Here is a 21,378-nt window from a genome sequence, read left to right as displayed (position 1 = left end):
TCTTGCAGGGGTTCTGCTACACATATATGTCCAAAAATAATTTGTTGATTGAATAATAAACAGCCTCAGGAAAAGAGGCAGTAAGTGTTTGCCTGTGTATGGTGCCGTGCCTAGAACCCTCATCTGGCCCCATGGGGCCCCGGGGCCCTGGTGAGCAGGGAACATCACACCGGGGTCTTGCTCAGTCCTGGAGGCCACAGAACCCACAGCTGTTTTACCTGCTAAGACCCAACTCCCTGTCCCCCCTTAACCTTGTCTTCCTTTCAAGGACTGGAGACCTCCTAGGTCATGATACCGTGATGGGCAGGGATCTGCCCTTTCCCTCCTCACCGGTCCAGCTCCCTGAGACACAGTCAGTGGGAATTTAAATAATACACCACCGACAGCAGAATTGGGTAGATGTGGTGAACCCAGGGAGATGCCTGCATAGATTTCCGATGTTTTCAAGGAGAAAATCGTTACAGGGCACCCCAAAAAGTTACCTGCCTGAAACTTCCACCAACCCTAGAGATTTGATTACATACAACCACATATTTTCCCCTTTCCTCCCTCCTTCCCTTCCTCCCTCCCTCCCTCCCTCCCTCTCCCCCTCTCCTTCTCCCCCTCTCCCTCCCTCCCTCCCTCTCTCTCTCACACAGACACACACACACACACACACACACACACAATCTTGTTGCTTAGCTTTAAGATTCTTCTTTCAGAAGTTTCCAGGGATACATCCTGTACCAAACTGAGATATTACCGAAAGCTTCTTTAGATCAACACATGATCCAGGCTGTGTTATTTTTCACACATCACACTTGAGAACACATGACCACACACATACGTAGAAAAACAGGGTTTTTTTTTTTTTTTTTTTTTTTTAAAGTTTATTCACTTTGGGAGAGACAGAGACAGCTCTAGTGGGGGAGAGGCAGAAAGAGACAGTGAGAGAGAATCCCAAGCGAATCCCAAGCAGGCTCCGCATTTTCTGTGCAAAGCCCGACGCGGGCCTCGAATTCACGAAACAGTGAGATCATGACCTGAGCTGAAACCAAGAGTCAGACGCTTAACCTACTGAGCCACCCAGGCGCCCCAGAAAAACAGGTTTTAAACTATTTATTTAAAGATTTTTTTATTTTTAAGTCATCTCGATACCCAACATAGGGCTTGAACTTACAATCCTGAGACCACGAGTCTCATGCTCTACTGCCTGAGCTAGCCAAATGCCTCTCAAAGTTCTTAAAATGGAGAATAATGCTACATGGCTCATCCCACCTTTCTCTGAAGGTTCTGTTTCTTTCTCATCCCAGGCTGCATGCATGCAGAAAAGGAATGTGCTCTGTTTTGAATAATGAAGCCGTGCGCTGCAACCCCCCACCCCCCGCCAGTCACCTTTCAATGCTCAGTACTGTCCTTTATTTCTGGTTAGACAGGCACAGGTGTTGATAACTAAAATTATATGCTTCTGACTCTGCTAATATCATTGATTTTTTTATTCTCTTTTAGGCATCGTAAGAATTGCTAACTTTCCTGCCTCAGCAAAACTTCCACTGCCTAAAGTATAGTAAAGGGATTCATTCTTTAAAGGGTTGCCACAACTAGAATGGGAACAGAACCAGCACGTGGAATTTCTTATCTAACTTCCACATCGAGTTCTGGAATTTAAGTACATGTGTACACACGTACATAAATGCGTACAGAAGAGAGAGTAGCACTAGCCTTTATTTATGTATTTATTTAATTTAAATTTAAATCCAAGTTAGTTAACATATAATGTAGTAATAATTTTAGGGGCGCCTGGGTGGCGCAGTCAGTTGGGCGTCCAACTTCAGCTCAGGTCACGATCTCGCGGTCCGTGAGTTCGAGCCCCGTGTCAGGCTCTGGGCTGATGGCTCAGAGCCTGGAGCCTGTTTCCGATTCTGTGTCTCCCTCTCTCTCTGCCCCTCCCCCGTTCAAGCTCTGTCTCTCTCTGTCCCAAAAATAAATAAACGTTGAAAAAAATAATAATAATTTCAGGAGTAGAATTTACTGATTCATCACTTACATATAACACCCAGTGCTCATCCCACTAAGTGCCCTCCTTCATGCCCATCACCTCTTTAGCCCTTCCCCCCACCTACCCCACTCCAGCAACCTTCAGTTTGTTCTCTGTATTTAAGTCTCCTACGGTTTGCCTCCCTCTCTGTTTTTATATTATTTTTGCTTCCTATCTCTTATGTTCATCGGTGTTGTATCTTAAACTCCACATCTGAGTGAAATCATATAGTTTTTGTCTTTCTCTAACTTACTTCGCTTAGCATAATGCACTCTAGTTCCATCCACATAGTTGCAAATGGCACAATTTCATTCTTTTTCCTAGCCAAGTAGTATTCCATTATATATATATATATATATATATATATATATATGCATGCCGTATCTTCTTTATCCATTCATCGTCGATGGACATTTGGGCTCTTTCCATACTTTGGCTATTGTCGATAGTGCTGCTATAAACGTTGGGGTGCATGTGCCCCTTTGAAACAGCGCTCCTGTATCCCATAAGAAAATTGGATAAATACCTAACAGTGCAATTGCTGGGTCGTAGGGTGGTTCTATTTTTAATTTTTTTGAGGCACCTCCATACTGTTTTCCATAGCGGCTGCACCAGTTTGCATTCCCACCAGTAGTGAAAAAGGGTTCCTCTTTCTCCGCATCCTCGCCAACATCTGTTGGTGCCTGAGCTATTAACGTTAGCCATGCTGACAGGTGTGAGGCGGTATCTCATTGTGGATTTGATTTGTATTTCCCTGCTAATGAGTGATGTTGAACATTTTTTCATGTAAACTAGCAGTAGACCTTAAGGTGATGGCAAGACGCCGGAGTTGGGATGGGACTTTGCTCCAGCTCAGTGGTCACCTTTTATAGACGGGAGACAAATGTGGATGGTTCAGTGTATGTCATTATTCATGGCTAGTGCTTATTAGCAAGCAAACCCGTGCAAAAAGAAATCCCTCAAGCTAGGGCTTGCATTTCCTCCTATCTTGCTGTTTCTGTCCATACACAGACTATCTGATCCAAGGCTCCATTTCTCTTATCCCCCCGTATCCTGTCTTGTAGACAGGAAAGGAGGTGGAAGAAAGAAAAAGAAATGGACAAAGCGTGGGCTCTCTTCCCAGAAGAATCTTATTTAATCCCAGCTTTCTAAAGTGTTGCTTCATTCCATGGCAACGTGGGTATATACACATCCCGCTGGACGCTTCAGTGGTTTGGAGCAGGTGAGGTCTGTGCCAGATTCTCGGAACTGGAGCCAGTGAAGGTGAGCCCCAGAGTTAAAATGCCGGCTCTTTTCTTATCCCCTCCGTGTCTCAGCCTAAAGATCTCCCTACTACCAACCACTGAAGCAGAGCAAACAGTCTGGGCAGTTTGCAACACCGTTAGGAAGAAGTGACAAGGAACTGGGAGGATTTGTGTTACTGTTCAAATGCAGGAAGAGCTTGTGAGTAAAAGGGGGCTGGCACTCCCATTCCATTAATTATATGTGACAGTGGAAAACTCATAAAAGATACAAATACATATGCTTGTTTCCGAAATTAACTTTGTGTGTTTTTGTGTGAAGGCTTTTAGGGGCAAGAGGAAAGAAGCAATCATTTTGAATGTATCCTTCAGTTTGCCTTCTGTTACCTATAATTCTGTTTCACCTGTTCTTTTTCTTTTTTAAAATTTGGAATCTTTTAGAAATCAATGGAAAGTTCTCTCACAATTTTTTTTTTTTGAAAAGAAAATTGAAAACCGGTAGTCTGAGTGTATTAAAACACAGGGCCCAGGTTCTTCTGTTCCTTACAACCTTTCTGTCTAAGTCAGTCAGAGGTTATTAACTTGCTCCCCTCAATATTATTGTCTCTTTCCAAGTGTAAATGTTCTTCCTTTCTAAACAGTCTACCAATGTGCCTGTGTGTGTGTGTGTGTGTGTCTGTGTGTGTGTGTGTCTGTGTGTGTGTCTGTCTGTGAATGCACTGGGTAGCTCACAAGGACACTAAACAGATGTATTTCTGCTAAAATACTAATATGTTTGCAATCTTTATTTCAAATATTTATTTTTTGGGAGAGTGCAAGTGGGCGAAGGGCATAGAGGGGGACAGAGCATCTAAAGCAGGCTCTGTGCTGACAGGTTGACATCAGCGAGCCTGATGCTCAAGCTCACAAACCGCGAGATCGTGACCTGAGCCAAAGTCGGACGCTCAACCGACTGAGCCAGCCAGGTGCCCCTGGAATCATTATTTCTAATCAGTGCAGAATCACATGATTCTCTACAAATTGTGTAAGAGAAAAAATAACCAACATTTATTTTAGAAAAATACTCTCAGCACATTTAGGTCACATATACAAAGATGTTCCAGAATGCAGCTTATCTCTTTAAAGACAACACTGTTTTCTGGGCAAGTCAAGGCAAAATATTCAGTAACTTAGCAACATAAACAGAATAAAGGTTGATATTGCGGGGACATTTTTCTCTTGGATTGGACTGGAAAGCACACAGAGGAAACCGTGAAGAAAAACCTGACCTACATCAGTGATCAGTGCAGTTCCCATAGGTATACTGTAGGAATACGAACAGGCATGCTCCCCAAAGGTCCTTGACCAGGACTTGGAGTGCAGCGTTCATTTGGTGTGGAACCTACAGGAAAGGGGAATGTGTATACTTTATAAATTTCAAGTGCAAACTTCATTTTAAATTTACATAACATTAAGCGTCACAGCTGTGACTCTAGTGCAAAGTAAATTGAAACTTTCTTCTTCGAGGCACTTTGCTCAGACGTAGACGCATATACCTTCCTGAACGTGTTTGGACGTTTGTGCTTTATTTGTAGTGGAATTTGTAGTGGAAAAGCATGTACCTCGGGGTCAGACGAATGAGGTACAAATCCTGGCTCTCCCACTCAGCAGCCGTGGGATTTTAGTAAATGCCGTAAGTTGTCTGGTGCCTGTTTTCCCATGGGGCCATGGGTGTGATCATTGCACTTCCCCTGAGAGGGCTGTGGCAGGGTGAGTTTGCTAGTGTGTGTAAGTAGAGAGGTGCCTGGTACATGGAGTGTTGGTTGCTGTGGTTAATGATGCCGCCGATGGCCTCCCTTTCAGGGAAGTGACTTGTCCTCGCAAAGGCATAAGGATAGTTTCGTGTCAACTCATTTATCCATTCTTTGTTTCCACGAATAGGGCCGGAGTCAACTGCTTGGTTATGTCCCCATAAATACTGACACATGTTTTTAAAAATCTGATGTTTTGTGTCCTCTTGTGGTGCTTAAAGAGATCCCTGAAAGATGACAGCACAGATAAAGAGATGTCAGGAGTCCCTTGACGTGTCCAAGTGAAATTTGCCAGTTTCTAAAATGTCATCTACGACGGACATCCACCAATTTATTTTAGGCACATGGCTGCAGTTCAGTTCAGTCCGTCGTCTGGAAAGTTCCCTAAAAATCAGACTAAAATTTCTCATGTTAACATCTCATTTACTTTCAGGTCAGAAATATTCAGGCTTTGCTGTGTCTGATCACCCTTGCAAGCCAGGCTTTCCGCTAACTAGCTGACCTTTTTTCTGTTAGTTAACAATTTAATTACGATTTTCCCAAATACTCAACTCGGATACGTCCAGGATCCAAGCAGGGGTGGTCAGATATCGGGGAACAGCATCACGCGATGGCTGAGTGCCGTCGTCCGCATCATGCTAGTGGGTTCTGTGTGGCCTGGAATAGCGTCTCACCTGTCAGCCTGTTTGCTCATCTGTGAGGCTGGTGTGAGTATGGTGCCTCCCTGCTAGGATTTTTTGTGAGAGTAAAGACTTTAGCACAGTATGTGGACAAGGCACGTGCCGTAACAATTCTGCCGTCACTGGGATTGATGCCATGCCTTGTGTAGACACCGCAAGGATATATGCATATTACCCCAAACTCCCTGACCGTGACCTCGCAGGCAGCTCACGGTCTGTGTGTGGCCCACAGGGAAGTGAAATGTGTGATATTTTATAAAGCTCAAGTGTGAACTCAGTTTCGAATTTACAGAACATTACTGGCTCTTGGCTGCTGTCAAGAACATTTATGTCTATGTATGCTGTCCCATTTTTCCCTGAGGGCACCAAGGAACAAAAATTAAAGTAGTTTCTAGAGTCATCTGAATCCCATTCCTGTTCTTTTCCACACTGTTAATTATACAGAGACATCCACCTCTACATCAGATTTGGTTTTCCCTACCTCTGAAGATGTTATCGGCTTCGTATTAAAAGAAAGAATAATAAAAAGCAAACGTGCTGCTTACTCTGTGCCCTCAGTCGAGCAATTATAACAATTATAACATTTTTCTTTCAAGACGTTGCATAGTGACAGAGATGTGTGTCCTCTACAAGGATTACGTTTTAGGCAAATTATGATTACAATACTGTTTACATCTCTTTCCCTTTAAAATCGAAATAATGATTTCTTGGATTGGGTTAAAACAGGCCCGGGGCCTCTGTCAGCCTGGTTCTGATGCACATGAGGCAGTGGCCCAGGGGTCACCAGTGGCTCTCCTGTTCACGATTTGTGGTCCTTTGGTAGTGTACAGCCACACTGTGTCATTCCCACAGCACCGTGGCTCGCTCCAAGGTACACACTATTAACCCCAAGAGAAAACAAAGAGCCTGGCTCCCCGCCCTTTTTTCTGACTCTGAGTCATGCTGAAAATGTTTCAGGATATCTGTGTGGACAATAAGTGCTCATCTGGAACCGCGAAAACCTTCTAGAGGACCATTTGTTTACTATGACATCTCGTTTTGATCCCACCCCCTCTGCCCCAGCTGATCGATTACTTCATGACTTTTACGCCCTTGCTATGTTCGTATGCTAGCCCTCTCCAGGTTAGAGTTGAAAATATAAAGATGTCATCGAAACAGAGCCCTGGGTGACAGCTGGTTCCCTGGTTGGGGTTGTGTATATAAAACAGAAACAGAAAGTGTAAGTAGTGACATCGTATTATTTCACTCATTGTGAAAACCACTGGAAGTTTTTTCAGAATGATTTTTGACACAGATTTTTAATTTTTTTTTTTAATGTTTATTCAGTTTTGAGAGACAGAGAGAGACAGAGTGCAAGTCGAGGAGGAACAGAGAGAGGGAGACACAGAATCCAAAGCAGGCTCCAGGCTCTGAGCTGTCAGCACAGAGCCCAACCCGGGGCTTGAACTCACGGACCAGACTGCGAGATTGTGACCTGAGCCGAAGGCAGACGTTTAACCGACTGAGCCACCCAGGTTGCCTGACACTAACAGATTTTTAAAAAAATAATTATTTTAAGCATCTTCTTACCAGTTCCCCATACACCTGATGTGTTTGCCTAAGATATATAGTGTTATTAAAGAATATATACTATTTAGGGATGCTTTTTTAAAATTATAGACTACTACTACAAAATGATCCATTCACTGAAGTCAAAAGAAATTTGTAATTAAGTAGCAAGCTGATTAGCTGGCAAAATCAAGATTATTTTTGCTTAAGGCAGCTGAAGAATAATGGCTAACCTAACATTCTAATTACTAAATAAAGAGTTCTCTTTGGAAGGCTATTTCAACAAAACGTTTTCATCCAGAATTTGAACCTTAGGGTTGTACGGTATTTTAGAAAACTGTTTTTATATCTTCAGTGAAAGTTCTTACTGAAAATGTCACATGAATGGAAAATGAATATAAAAAAAAAAACCTCAGGAAGACACCTCACGATACCAGCATCATCATTTGTAACCCTCTTAAAACTTTTACAGAACACTTGTAAGTAACTAAATAGAAGGTCAATGGTGTATAGGTAACTAAAACCTCAACTAGCTGCTAGAACAGGATCCAGCTGTTCTGGTCTTCATTCTCTAAAGGGAGGACCGATTTGACACAGCAGAAGGCAAAGCTAAAAGAAACAAATGTTTTGAATAATCCCACCAACCAGAGGGCACCACCTGAGACAATCTGGGCCTCACTAGTTTCCATCCTTGTTTTAGGATGATCAGAGCCTCCGGCTTCCTCAGTACCTCTGTAGCCACGTCCGCGTGTGTCTTAGCCCTTCGGATGGAGGCCATTTTATCAGTTGAGTTGTAGACACAATGACAGAAGTTCCCGTCTTAGGGCTTTTATAATAGAAAAATTATATTGAATTTCAGAATATGCTCACTGGGGAGTGGACATAGCAACAACAAGGACACAAACAAAAAAGAAACCCAGTGCCTTTTGGAACAAATTTGTCCATCCGATTGTTTCCCCAGATTCAGTCACACATCACAGCTGATACAGAGCTGTGCCCCTCCCGAATCTTGGGAACACATCTTCTTGCACTGGATGACCACAGGGTACCTGAAGCTCCGGTTCCTCTGACAGGAACACCTCAGGGGGCAGAGCCAGCCACAGTGGTGAGGACGATGCTTAGGGGCTACCACAAGCGCCCCACAGCTGCCTTCCCTGGCAAGCTCCAAGCTACACAGTGTCCTCTGGAGTTGGAATGCTTTATGTTTTTCAGTTGGTTTGTAAATAGCATTGCACAAAAAATCCATGCAAATCAACTCTCCAAATCAGAATTTGCTCAGCTGAGAAGACCATTAAATTAGATGGACTGGCTTTCAGTTGGTGGGGGTACAATAATATAACTCTGCATAACAGTCCTTTAAAAAAGACAGGCAAGCACATTACATGATAATTTCCATGAAACTGGAAATGTCCAAGCCTGTTTCCCTCAATTAATTGTCCTTGTCTACTTCTCCAGCCTAGCAATTATCCATTAGTAATTAGTTACAAATAGGGCATTGGAAATGAAAACATTTGAGGTACTGCTACTGCTTATTATCACATTCTATTACCATTTTTTAAATCAGCATGAAGTGTATTAAGATCCAAAGTATATATGAGCTTTATTAGTTTTTCAGGTGGCATACCTAACTGAAATTCTGAACTGAAATACGATTCTCATCATAATAAGGGGCACTACAAGACAGTTTTTTTTTTTAATTTTAAGTTTTAAATGTTTTATTTATTTTTGAGAGAGAGAGAGAGACAGAGTGCAGGCGGGGGAGGGGCAGAGAGCGAGAGGGAGACACAGAATCCGAAGCAGGGTCCAGGTTCCGAGCTGTCAGCACAGAGCCCGACGTGGGGCTCCAGCCTGCAAACCATGAGATCATGACCTGAGCCGAAGTCAGACGCTCAACCCACTGAGCCATCCAGGCGAGCCACAAGACAGTTTTGTCGTGAAGATTCAGGGATCCCAGTAAAAGTTGGTCATGTTGATTAGAGAGAATCCCAATAACCACTGCATTTATTCATTTTTATGATTAAAATTTTCAGTATACTGTGTGGATTGTATTTAGGAACGCAGTGTCGACAATCAATCCTTTTATTTCTATCATCTGGAATACCTATTTTCACACGCACTTCTCCACACATACACACCAGCCAAAAACAACCAGGCAAACACACACACACACACACACACACACACACACACACACACACACTCTCTCTCTCTCTCTCTCTCTCTCTCTCTCTCTCTCTCTCCTGCCTTCACCTATTTCGTTTATAGGAAATATACTCACCTGAATACTTGATCCCTGCTTCTTACAACAGTCTTTTTCCTGCAATGAATACTTTTCCTTTGAATTTCATTTGTAGAGTATAGGGCCCATTCTCTCTTCAAGGAGTTATTTGTATATATGTCGTCCCTCCTCTCCTAGAATATAATGTCCATAGAACTCTGAACACCCCTTTATTTATTTGGACCTATGTAATGCCTGCCATCCTGTCATCGACATTGTCCTGTCGGCTGTCCATAAATATATGATAAGTAAAACAGAGAGAATGAGGGAAATTGACAAGCCACCAAGGGTCTGAAACTTCTCTGTTCTGGTGTTTGAAAACTGAGTTCACTTACCATTATAGTACATGAAAGGCAGAATGAAAATTGTACAAAAATCCACATTCATATCAATATGTCAGTACAGTTGAACAAACAGCCATGTAGTGAGGTGTTGATAAACCTTATTTGATGTCTTGATGAGCTCAATTACAGATAATTATTTAGGTGAAAAAATTCCAACAAAAAGAATATTTAGGTCAGATCTTCAGCCTTTGTAAATATAAGTGAAAATTGGCAGTTTAGTATTCTGCACTAGATGTGGCATTTTTTAAAAGACACATCTGTGTGCCTAGCATCGGACCTCGGGCACACGGAAATTCTTTGATAATTATAGAATAAAATTTCAAGGTGAAAGCATATTAAGACTGTGAAATTATTTTCCTGGGTGGTGAAAAGAGTAAATAGATATTTTGCACAAAATAAGTTGTACAATTTTATTGCTAAATTTTCTGATCTTGGTCTTGTCAAAAATCTGTCTTCTGTATTTTCTTCTCTGATTGTGAAAAATATGTGAGTGTTGTGTGCCATTTCACATGGCCTACCATACAATCCCTGGGCTAATACCTAGATTGATTGTGCATGATTATAATGTAATCAAATGACAGAAACATTGACCTCTGAGTGGAACTAACCCAGTCTTCAGACTAAATGGCCGAGGTCTGGCAGAGAGCTGGAAAGCAGGCAAGAGCAGAAATATCAGGTCCCTCCAGAAAAGTTCTGGAAGGCCACGGAGACTCTTCAGTGCCAGAGTTGGTTAAATGCTCATAAAAAGAGGCCTTGTGGAGGTACTTTTCTGAAGGTAGCCTTGGTTTTTCTTTTAAACTAAGGCAGCAGCAGACAGCTGGACATTGTCCCCTGGGCTGGGCCTGGAGAGTAAGCTCTGACGCCATTGAGTTTTGTTTTGTTTGGGTAGCAAGGCTTCACACAATTGTAATGTTTCACCAGCTAAACACCATGGTAGTGAGCCAGCGGCTCTGTGGGCGTGGAGGGGGAGGAGGAAGGGAGGCACTTTAGCTGGCTCTCTTGGGGTAAAGTACACAGTGGGCCTGGCTTCCCACTCTGAGCGGAGAAATAGTCTAGAATAGGCTGCGTATGCCCCTCCCGGCTTTCTAGAGACTTTGGAGTTTTTATCCCTTCCCCCTTGGTGATACGTTCCAGTTCCTGAGCCTTCTGTTGCCTTTGGGCGTGTGGGGAGGGGAAGGTAGGGGAACAGCTGTTGTGGCCAACGGTGGGAGGGCCTGCCCTCCAGGCCCCCCATACCTTCCCTCAAACCCACAGCAGTGCCAAAAAGCTTTCCCCTTACAGCCATACCTTTAGGTACCACACTGTCTCTAGAGGTACCATATACATTTAAAAAATATACATATATTTTTTACTTTATTTCCCTTAATTCTTAGGATGTATGCTGAATGTACTATTCCAGATAATACTTAAGTATACAAAGAGTTTACAAACTTTGTCCTTTCCTCTGATCCCAGCACCCTGCCCACAACATGGGGCTCTGCTGAGGACAGAAGTTTGGGCTGCCTGTGGACAGCCCTAGGTTTCTGGGTCCCAGAGCATCACCTTCGCCCTCTCCACACAGAAATGGGGTAAGAAAGACAAGAAAGAGTTTCAAGAACTCCACTGTTTTGTGGAGCCCCCACGTCTTCCGGTAGCATGGCGTATCTTTCACACGTCTTTCCCCACCTCCAGGTACCAGGCAGGGAGCTTACGTTCAGAGAAAACGAGTTCACCGCTCAGGAGTCCTTCACTCTTTTCTGCTCTGAGCCACAGGCATTCTGGACGCAGTGGCTCCTAAGCCTGGCCAGCAGGAGGGAGCAGGGAGTAAATTAGCCCACCGGGGAGACTGAGGCAGGAATAGATGGGCCAACGTCCGGGGCTGGGTGGAGAAGAAACACCCACAGAGGGGCTTGGAATGGAGCACCCGGAGAGGGGAGAAGACAGAGCAGGGATCCCTGGGTCGGAAGGGGGCAGACAGGGGAGCAAGCCGACGCTTTGTGGGGGCTCAGTGCCGCAGGGCAGAAGAGGGGCCTGGAGTGGCTGCCATCAGACGCAGGAGGAGCGCGAATGGTCCTCAGTATGTGCTGAAAATCACCTGAGAAAATAAACTGAAACACCCACCCCGAAAGCTGTGTTCTTTCCATTGTTTTTCCTTCTGTGGCCAGAATTAGGTAACGAATGAGGTGGGCATTGAAACCTGTGTGCATTACGTTTCGATACTTGGTCCATCATGGATTTTATGACATTAATTCAGGTCATTAAAAATACTGCAAGGGGGCGCCTGGGTGGCTCAGCCGGTTAAGCATCCGACTTCGGCTGAGGTCATGATCTCACGGTTTGTGGGATCAAGCCCCGTGTCGGGCTCTGTGCTGACAGCTCAGACCCTGGAGCCTGCTTTGGATTCTGTGTCTTCCTCTCTCTGCCCCTCCCCTGCTCAAACTCTGTCTCTCTCTCTCTCTCTCTCTCTCTCAAAAGTAAATAAACATTAAAAAAATTTTTTTTAATATTGCAATAAATATTATTTGTCCTGATTATAGTCTTTGGTGCCCCCTTAAATTTCACACCTGAGACGTGGGTCCTGTTTTCTTCTTCCCTTCCATCAGTGGTGAAGCATCTGAAATACCTGAGGAGAGAAAAGGAAGAGGCCAATCATTTGTGAGAAACTAGCCCTTTCTCCCCTGGCCCGGGCATCTTCCAGAGCTGGAAACATTTAGGCTGTTGCCAGAAGTGAGCATTTGTATATTTTGGGAGCTTCTTGTGTATTCTATATATGAGTCTTTGAGCAGACACGTGGTTTTCAAATATTTACTCTCAGTCTGTAGCTTTTCAACCCCTTTATGGGGTTTTTTGCTGAATAAAAGTTTTTAATTGTGAAGTCTGATTTCTCCATTTTTTTTTTTTCTTTCATGGCTCATGCTTTTCATGTCACATCTAAGAACCTTGTACCAAAATCCAAATCTTGAAGGTTTTCTCTCATGATATCTTCCAAAAGTTTCATAGCTTTGCATCTGAGACTTTAATCTGGGATCCGTTTGGAGTTAATATTTGTATAGTGTGTGAGGGTTAGTTAGAAGGTAATCCTTTTGCCTCTGATGTCCAACTGCTCTAGCATCATTTGGAGAAAAGACTACCTGATTTCAAGAGTTATTATATAGCTCTAATCATCAGAAGCTCTTGTTTATATTTGTTGTGTTTTTAACAAATATCAGTCACTGCAAACTGGGTGTGGTAGGAACAAATGGGGAAGATTCCTCTATGTTGAGCTACAATCTAAGGTGACCCAGTGACATTAATCATTTATCAGGAGGTGGGGGTGCTGGTGATGGTAAGCTCCCCCACCCCCTACATACCAACCCATGTCAGTGCACATTAGGAAAATGCCCCGCAAAAGGTGTACATCAAAGAATGAAAGCTCAGTCCTGTATTTTGAATGCTTGGAAGGTACTCCTGATTGCCACGTTTATATCAAAGAGTTTTCCAGGTAGGACTTTTTTTTTCTTTACAGGTAGAATTTTCCTCATGGAAAAAGCAATAGCCGTTTAAACAGAAAGCATTTTGAAATGTGCCTTGCTTGGCAAGGCTCCTTGCAGATAGGGAGTGGAAATGATTAACAGGGCAGTTATCAATTGTGGGCTTTCGGGAGCAAAAGGAACATTATCTTCTGATGTAGTGTCGGCCTGGGACATGTACCCTAGATATTGGCGATTGCCAGATTACCCTGGAACAGGAGTGACCATTTCTGCACAGCTCCTGGGTGCCTGCTGGCAGCAGAGTGGGTGACGTTTGTTTGTTTTTAATTTGCAAGCTGTTTTCCTCTCTCCAGAACATGCTGTTAAGTGTTTTCTTGCTTATTCTGTAAGGAGTTTTGAAGCCACGTGTAGACTCACGAAAAGTTGGCACCAGAAAGGCTGCCAAATAGAAATGTTCAGTGGCTTTTGAGCATTTTTAACCAAACCAAAGTACAAAATGCATTTTGAAATCATGACATATACATATAGCTGTATGTAAAGTTGCATGACATAATTACTGTGTTCACAGGACCTGGTTGAGTAGAGGGGTAGCCTTGAACCTCATGCATCTACAGGAGATGCATCAACCTCACCTTATTCACCTTCTCTTCTTTTCCCTTTTGCCCCCCTACCCTACACTTTCTTCCTAAGCATCTTTGTTTTCCTTTCATTTCCTTTGTCTCCTACCTATGACTCGCAAAGAAACAGCGTATTTAAACTCAGCTGGTGGCAGATTCCTCAGACACAAAACCACCGAGGGGAGCAAAGCATCTTCATATGGTTATTTTCCAGAACCTCAAACAAGGATTTGTTTCATGAAGGATTACTGTCCAAGGTCTGCATTTTCAGGCCCCTTATAGACTGTCAGTCCCTCTGTCTACATAGGCAGTAGGCCACTCCTTCACGCATTTCTGGAAGTCACCTCTGTCTGAGACCCTCACTTGGAGGTATGGTGGGAATGGCTGGTTCCGGGCAATCATAGTGTATTAGTTCCCTAATAACTAATAGCAAATACAACCAACCATAGCAGATTACAACCAACTGGGTGGCTTAAAACAATAGGAATTTATTCTCTCCCAGGTTTGGAGACCAGAAGTCCAAAACCAAGGGGTTGGCAGAGGCTGGCTCCTACAGAGCCTGTAGGCGAGAATCCTCCCTTGCGTCGTCTTAGCTTCTGGTGTTGCCAGAAATCCTTGGTGTTCCTTGCCTTGTGGACGAGCCACTCCCATCTTCGCCTCCATCATCACACGTCATTCTCCTCTCTGTATACGTGTTGAAACTTCCCTCTTCCCGAAAGGACACGAGTCGTTGGATTAGGGGCCCACCCTAATCTAGTGTGACCTCACTTTAACTTACTTACATCTTCAAAGTACCAGTCTCCAAATAAGGTCACATTCACAGGTACCAGACAGAGATTAGGACTCGAACATGTCTTACTGAACAATTCAACTCCCAACAGTCATTTACACACTCCTCCTTGGGGACTTTGATTTTGGTGGTCTCAACCACTGCAGTATCAACAGGGCCACAGACAGATGAAGTGTGGGCCCTCTAAAGTGAAGGACTTCCTTTGGATGTTCTTCATGACTCACTACACTGAGCCCACGCCATAGTCCCGGAAGGACTGTAGCAGATGCCTGTGCCAAAGGTCTAGAGCTCTCTGTAGAATACTGCCTTTGATGAGCGCATTATGAGAATGACAACCATTAGTTCATACAGGGGCAGGAAAACCTATCTGCATCGTAACAGAAGTGATCCCGTGAGGCATCATACGTATCCAGAGCTTGCTTCTAGGCCAAGTGGAGACCTATGGTGGGTCTACCGATGATTATTGGAAACTGAGGAAAGAGAATTCTCTTTTCCCTGAAAATAAATTGCTACTCATTAGCCAAAATTGTGTTTTAGAAATATGTGCACTAGGGACACCTATGTGGCTCAGTCGGTTAAACATCCTACTCTTGCTTTCGGCTCAGGTCGTGATCTCGCGGTTGGTGGATTCAAGCCCTGCATCGGGCTCCGTGCTGATGACACAGAGCCTGCTTGGGATTCTCTCCCTCCCTCCCTCCCTCCCTCCCTCTCTCAAAAATAAATAAATAAACTTCTAAAAAGTAAAAAAAATATATATATATATGTATATATATATACACACACATATATATATATGTGTGTGTGTTCACTAATACAACGCAACCAACCATTAACATTTAAATATACTGAGGAGTCTTTGGTGAAATGAAATCCCCTGTGTCTGTATGTTATTATGTACATGGGTCAGTGGCAGCATGCTAGGAATGACTGTCCAGGTTCAGTGAGTACCCAGGTTTTCTGAATACAAGAAATGAGGAGAGATGATAACACACAGGTTGGCTAGATGAGGATCCTAAAACATAGCCCACGATAAACGGAACAGAATTAGGGACTTTATCCGTGACAAGGTCAGGCCAAAGCCAGCTGCCGAGACACAGGGTAGAGGAAAGCTGGCTAACAAATAAACGCACCTATGAAAAACAGTTGGGGTAGTTTTTACCATAATGAAATAAAAGCCCAGACCGTGATGTTGTCACAAGTTACCACAAATGTCGTGGCTTTGAACAACACACACATATCATCGCACTGTTTCCATGCCTGTGTTCCTGGGGACTCCCAAGGCTGTGATCGGGCCGGGTTCTCATCTGGAGCTCACTGTTCTCCAGGCTCATCCGGGTTGTTGGCAGAATCCAGCTCCTGGAGGCGGCAAGGACTGAGGCCCGTGCTCCTAGAGGCTGCCCCTTTCTGGGGCCTGTTCACGGAAGAACTGTTTGCTTCGAGTATCTCCTGCCAGGAAGGGCGCAGACATTTATTAAAAGCTTTCACCTGATTGAGTCAGGCCCACCCAGGCTAGCTCCACTTCGCTTTGGGACTTTTTTTTTTTTTTTTTTAAATTTTTTTTTTCCAACGTTTATTTATTTTTGGGACAGAGAGAGACAGAGCATGAACGGGGGAAGGGCAGAGAGAGAGGGAGACACAGAATCGGAAACAGGCTCCAGGCTCTGAGCCATCAGCCCAGAGCCCGACGCGGGGCTCGAACTCACGGACCGCGAGATCGTGACCTGGCTGAAGTCGGACGCTTAACCGACTGCGCCACCCAGGCGCCCCCGCTTTGGGACTTTAATGACTTCTGCAAAATGCCTTCCCTGCTGCCATTTGCCTGATTGCCAGAGTATTCTCCATCTCTCATTTGGGTTGAATTGCAGTAAGGGATAAGAAGGAAATGGGAAGCTGGACAAGCTTCTGTCGGTTAGAAGTGCTCAGTTCCAGAGCTGCACGGGGGAGGGGTGTTTGCAAACCGGATCAGGCCCAGAGGTGGGGAAGGCACTGGGAAAAAGTCACAGCAACAGAGAGAGGTGGAGCGGGATGTTTTTCTGAGGGAAAACAAAGGGAGGATATAATAGTTGTCTTCAGGTTGCTGGAGGGCAGTTATGGGGAGGAGGAATTTGGCATGCTGGTGTTCTGGCCTCCGATGGGAGTGAGGAGGTGTCCTGGGGCACTCATTCCAGCCCGGTGCTCGCCTGCATTCCTTCGTGGCCCCCTCAGTTCAGTGACTTGTCTGAATTCCAGAGGAGTACGGCCGGTCCATAATCTTTAGCAAACAGAAAAACAGCAGAAACGTGGCAGTGGCACGTTTTCATTGGAATGAAGGGCATGCTCAGATCCAAGGAAGGTACTTCCTTGCCTTCTCTGGGTCTCTAGAACCTGAGATGATCCTTGTAGCAACAGAAAATCAGGACACCAGCAGCCTTCGAAAGTGGACAGCAGTCAGCCTGCCTTGAATAAAAACATTCGCACAGGTAGTTCGTATTTAATCATGTAAGGGACTCATACCAGGTTGAAAAAAAAAATACTAACAGCCACATTATGAGTTGGATCTTGCCGGAGGCATGGGAGTTGACACGTAGTCGCCCTCTTTGCACTGCATTCCTACAAATCCTCTCAATATTACAAAAACCCAAGTCATTCCTGTATTCTTGAGGTCTCCAGCGTGCATTTGTTTTTCCACGGGTTTCTGTTTGGTGGCATGGAAAACGCATGGGCTCCGGGGTCAGGTAGGCTCTGTGCTCTTTGAACCCCAGACATGGCTGCATCTTACTGGGCCCATTTGATTCTCTATAAAATGAGGATGATTCTCTTCTCCAACGGAACAAAAGAGTCCAGTACTTGGTTGGTGCTTCAAAACTAATATTTCTCCTACTTTCTGAAAATACATCTGATGTAACTGGACAAGAATCCCTGAACATTTAGAAATTTAGTTTTAGCCATACCATAAAGTGAGTGGTGTGAAAGTCTGCTAAATAAGATTTGCTAAGTATCAGGACAGAGGAGAGAATTGGCATTTGAGGTTTCTGTCTCCTGGCAACACTAGGTTCTTTATACATCATACCTCTTTTTCTTTTAATTTTTTAAAATTTTCTTTATTTTGAGAGAGAGCACAAGTGGGGGAGGGGCAGAGAGAGAGAGAGAGAGAGAGGAGAGAGAGAGAATCCCAAGTAGGCTGTCAGCACAGAGCCCTGTGTGCGGCTTAAACTCATAACCGACTGAACGCCTACATTGTATCTCCTAATTTTCACAAACCCACTTTTTACTGTGAAGATAAGGAAATGGGGGTTCATCCCGGCCCCACGAGACACAGCGGGGATGCAGAATTCAAGCTCATGTGTATTTAGCCCCATGTTTCATGGGACCCTGAGTTGGACAATACTCATGATTTGAACATCACTCTGCCCCAGGAACACATGACCTTCTTCCACTAACGACTTCCTTTATGCCTTGGACCTCGTTTAAAACCATTATTAATAGTATTTTAAAAGCTGCTGTTGGGGTGCCTGTGTGGCTCAGCTAAGCATCCAACTTCGGCTCAGGTCATGATCTCACGGTCTGTGAGTTCAAGCCCCGTGTCAGGCTGTGTGCTGACCGCTCAGAGCCTGGAGCCTGCTTTGGATTCTGTGTCCTCTCTCTGCCCGTCCCCACTTGTGCGCTCGCTGTCTCTCAAAAATAAATAAATGTAAGAAAAAAAAAAAAAAAAAGCTGCTGTTTGTCAAACACTTACATATACCAGGCCCTGTGCTAAGTAATTTTCATGAATTGTGTAATTTCTATATTGGTTCACAATTTCCCTGCTTAATATCTCCAGTGTCCAGTGGAGGAAAGTGAATCTCAGAGGGTGATTTGCTCAGGTTCACACAGCTGGTCAGTACAGAATCAGGGGCTTCTGAGCTGGGGACACTCTTAATGCGTTAAAACCATAATGACAGCTTGTAAGATTTATAAAAAAAAAAAAAAAAAGAAAGAAAGAAAGAAAGAAAAAAAAAAAAAGCCTGTGGTAATCCAAAAAAGTGAGTTGATTTTGCTCCCTTGGAGGAAAAGAGAGCATGAAAAGACGTATCACTAGAGTCTGGGAAAAAATGAAGCTGTGGCTTTTCTGTCGGCCACGTCTTTTCTTTCCTGGCAGTCTCTTGGAATGAAACCATCTATTCCAGAGTTTTCTGCTTTAATAGGAGCTGCAGGGTGACTCTTTTCTGTCCTGCTTTTATCGCTCTCCCCTTACCTTTTGTCTGCCCGCCCTGCTGCTCAGGGTACCGGGGTGAGACCCCCAGCCTGGGCAACCTTGACTCCCCTGCCCAGGCGGGGGGTGGGGGGGGGCGGCAAGGATGGAGGGTGACCACCCAGCTGTGGACAAACAGCAGCTGGCAGGCCGAGCCGGAGGGACGTGTGAGATGTGGGGCTTTGACGGCCCATGAGAGAACAGCATTTTTATTTTCCCTTTGTGTTTTCCCTTCTAAGCCATGAATCGGTCTCTCCCTCTCCCTCTCTCCCCCACCCTGTGCCCCTCTCCTGCGCTCTGTCCACCTCCTGTTGCAGGCTTGCACGCTTGCATTTTTTTGGTACACAATCCTATCCTAATATTTCTCTTTCCTGCAGGCAGGAAATGAGAGACCCATTTTTTTAGAGCCATTCAGGAAGTCGTCCAGAGTTATAATGGCCCATTATCTAATGGTCAGAGTTTACTTAGGCTTTCACTGCTCCCACTGCCCACTTGAAACAAGGGAAAATATTTCCCCCACCGCCACGAGGGTGCTATTCACATCTGACCACAAATGCTCAGAGGCTGCGCGTTTCCATCGAGATCTCGAAGTTGGCAAAACCATGTCGTGGTGCCCAGCACAGCAGTTCACGTGAGCACTATTTTATATTCATTTCGAGACGCTTCTCAATTACGTGTGTATAAGTCTGTGTTCTGAGCATGATTCACAATCCCTTTAATCCCAACGTTTCTTAGCGTTAACGCCAGCAATGGCACTTATTAAAAATGGGGCGCCTGGGTGGCGCAGTCGGTTAAGCGTCCGACTTCAGCCAGGTCACGATCTTGCCGTCCGCGAGTTCGAGCCCCGCGTCAGGCTCTGGGCTGATGGCTCGGAGCCCGGAGCCTGTTTCCGATTCTGTGTCTCCCTCTCTCTCTGCCCCTCCCCCGTTCATGCTCTGTCTCTCTCTGTCGCAAAAATAAATAAACGTTGAAAAAAAAAATTTAAAAAAAAAAAAAAAAAAAAATGCATAATCTGGGGTGCCTGGGTGGCTCAGTTGGTTAAGCTTCTCAGTCGGATCTCGCGGTTCATGAGTTCAAGTCCCGCGTCAGGATCTGTGCTGACAGCTCAGCCTGGAGCCTGCTTCGGATTCTGTATCTCTCTCTCTCTCTCTTTCTCTCTCTCTCTCTCTCTCTCTCTCTCTCTGCCCCTCCCCCACTCACACTCTGTCTCTTTCTGTCTGAAAAATAAAGACATTTAAAAAATGTTTTTAAATGCATATTCTTAGACTCTGCCTGGTGACTACTGAGTGAAGTTGTTGCAGGGTGGGGATCTCAGGGATGTTCACTCTAGGAGTCTGAGTCTATGTGACCACAATAGGAAGGGCCATCGCTTTAACAAAAGGCAGTTTGCACCGGAAGCATGGAAAGCATTTAAAAGGTATGGCAAAACGTGTTTTATGAACACCAAGGATTTATGATTTTTATTAGGAGTGTTCAGAACAAGATCAAACTTTGAAGGAGGAATCAGAGAGTGGCATTTTTCTCATACGATTTTTGTGATGTTGTGACGAGTTAGAAGGTTCCCCATGAGGTTTATCAGTGCGTGAACACCGGTGTCCCCAGGTTAGCCCCAGCCCTGCCCTGCTCTCGTCAGGATGCAGAAAGGGCTGACTGACTCAAGCTTACAGGAACTTGTGCAGGTGAGCGGGAGACATCCTAACACCCGATGTGCATCGGTCTCTCCTCCTCCTCCTCCTCAGCTCCTCCCTCCCGTGTGGCGGGCCATGGAAGAAAGGAACTGGTTGTGGTAGCTTCTCTTCTTAATCGTGTAATCAGAGGGGGGAAGGGAATGTGTGTTGGCAGCTGATTGAGGTGGCCCACAGGGAGGGAGATAAATGTAAATCGTGATCTTCTTCCTCAAACCTTGATATAAGGGAGGAGAGTAAAAAGCTCATTCTTCCCCACATCTGTGGCACCTGTGCTACCTGCTCATTCCTCTCTCATCTGCATAAACAGCCCATGAAGCCTGAAGTACCGAGTCAGGAACACGATGGTCACCTCCAAGAAGAAAGCCTGTTTTCAGACTCTGTACTCTGGGTCCCCATGTGCCTCTACTCTGAAGATGGGATCAATTCAGGGCAGGCCCTCTGGGTGTCAGGGACCCCAGGAAGACCCCAAAATCTAATCTGTGAAGCTGCAAAACATTTCCTAGGAAATGTTCTAGGACTTCCTCATGAGTCAGAACACAGGTGCATCTAACACCTTTGCTGGAAATGTCACCCCACAGCCTGCAATTTCCCATGTGCAACTCTCCCTGAGGAACCTTGGTCACACTTCTGGCTGTTCAGATTACACAGGGGTAATTTCAGAGTAATTTTCACGTCAACTGCCAGGCATCTGCACTTGCAAATTAAATGCCTGGCCCATGATTTTGC

General features: G+C 44.8%; 1 protein-coding gene across 2 annotated transcripts in view; it reads left to right on the top strand.

Moving 5' to 3' along the window:
• EGFR (epidermal growth factor receptor) overlaps positions 1–21,378 on the top strand; it is a 213,035-nt gene that overhangs the window by 55,245 nt on the left and 136,412 nt on the right. The window contains exon 1 of one of the 2 annotated variants that reach the window (XM_086697064.1): positions 19,091–19,595. The exons of the other annotated variant lie outside the window; for it this stretch is intronic. The gene's annotated coding sequence lies outside the window, so the exon portion shown is untranslated. Of the gene's footprint in view, positions 1–19,090; positions 19,596–21,378 lie in introns of those variants that run through there. 2 annotated transcript variants of the gene reach the window in all.

Source organism: Puma concolor, chromosome A2 (assembly GCF_028749965.1).
Source record: "Puma concolor isolate L17-30 chromosome A2, mPumCon1.1.hap2, whole genome shotgun sequence".
Taxonomy (NCBI): Eukaryota; Metazoa; Chordata; class Mammalia; order Carnivora; family Felidae; genus Puma; species Puma concolor.
This window is presented reverse-complemented; position numbering and strand designations above follow the sequence as displayed.